Source organism: Sinocyclocheilus grahami, unplaced genomic scaffold (assembly GCF_001515645.1).
Source record: "Sinocyclocheilus grahami isolate Dianchi unplaced genomic scaffold, SAMN03320097.WGS_v1.1 scaffold939.1, whole genome shotgun sequence".
Lineage (NCBI taxonomy): Eukaryota > Metazoa > Chordata > Actinopteri > Cypriniformes > Cyprinidae > Sinocyclocheilus > Sinocyclocheilus grahami.
In genome coordinates, this window is record NW_015506118.1 from 182,047 (window position 1) to 183,766 (window position 1,720).

Here is a 1,720-nt window from a genome sequence, read left to right on the forward strand (position 1 = left end):
GTGTGTATGTGTGAGTGAGTGAGTGAGTGTGTGTGTGAGTGTGAGTGTGTGTATGAGTGAGTGAGTGAGTGAGTGAGTGTGTGTGTGTATGTGTGTGTGAGTGAGTGAGTGAGTGAGTGAGTGAGTGAGTGAGTGAGTGAGTGTGAGTGTGTGTGTGTATGTGTGAGTGAGTGAGTGAGTGTGTGTATGAGTGAATGAGTGAGTGAGTGTGTGTGTGTGTGTGTATTAGTGTGCGTGCGTGCGAGCGAATGAGTGTGTGTGTGTGTGTGTGTGTGTGTGTTAGTGTGCGTGCGAGCGAGCGAGTGAGTGTGTGTGTGTGTGAGAGAGATTTTCCCTCAGGGTGTGGTGGAGTAACATATGGTGCTGAATAGAGGAAGCGCTCTGACCCAGTTTCCTGCGATCCTGAGCTCAATTATTTAAATATATATAGACATTTAAAAAATGACAAGCAACAAAATTATTTAAAAAATGAACTAAAATTAGAACAAAAACCAAATATACAAAAACGAATTCAAAATATTAGTTACACTTTACAATAAGGTTTGATTTGTTAACATTAGTTAACTACTGTATATTAGTTAACATGAACAATACCTATACAGTATTTATTCATCTTAGTTCATGTTCATCTCAACAATTTCTAATACATTTTTAAAATCAAAGTTAATCTGTTAATATTAGTTGATGTACTGTGACTAACATTAAAAAAGATTAGTAAATGCTGTAAAAATACACTGTTCGTTGTTAATTCATGTTAAAGCATTAACTAATGTTAACAAATGAGACCTTATTGTAAATTGTTACCAAAATATGAATAAAAACTATAAAAATTGATTGATTTTACAATGCAAAAACAGTGCATTTACACACTGCCGTCTGCATGTTAAAACAAACTTGCCTTTAATTAATCTCTAAAATGGCCTGTTTAATTATAATTAGTGTTATTATTACACACCCAGCAATAAAACCCCAGTAATGTTCATCCAACATCAAAAGACGACTTCAAAACCTCTGGAGAAAAGAGCGAAACAACAGAACGTGTGCAAAAGCAAAGCGCTGGATGACAACACATGGTGAAGGAGAAAAACACGAGGCGTGACGGAGGAGAAGAGCTGCAGGTGAGCAGACAGATGCTCCAGAAGATCCACATTCACATCAGCAACAACATCTGGACATATCACACACACACCTGCAGCAGGCGACACGCATGCATGTGTTTAACAGGAAAAAATACCAAACACCATCATTCTGCAAAGATACGCTGACCTAAACTGCACTCAAATATTCAAACAAAGTCCTGATTTAAACCATTTTTTTTTTAAATTTGTATCCAAAACACAATATATACTCGTGTTCAATACACTGAATATTTATGCTGTATATTTTAAAATTAAATATTCAAATAAATTTTTTTGTCATGTATATGTATTGTTTTTAAGCCATTTTAAAGGGGTCCTATTATGCTCTTTTACAAAGTCTTGATTTTGTTTTGGGGGTGTACTAGAACATGCTCTCATGCTTGGTGGTTCAAAAAACACATTATTTTTTTTACATAATTTATATGATTACAACACCTTTCTCCCCAGCCTGGCACAAATGGCTCGATTAGTTCCGGCTTTGATGAAGGCCCGCCTTCCGAAAAACAAAATGTGTTGTGATTGGTTAGCTGTCCCAGAGCGTTGTGATTGGCGAACAGCTTAGACGGTGTTTCAGTACTGCC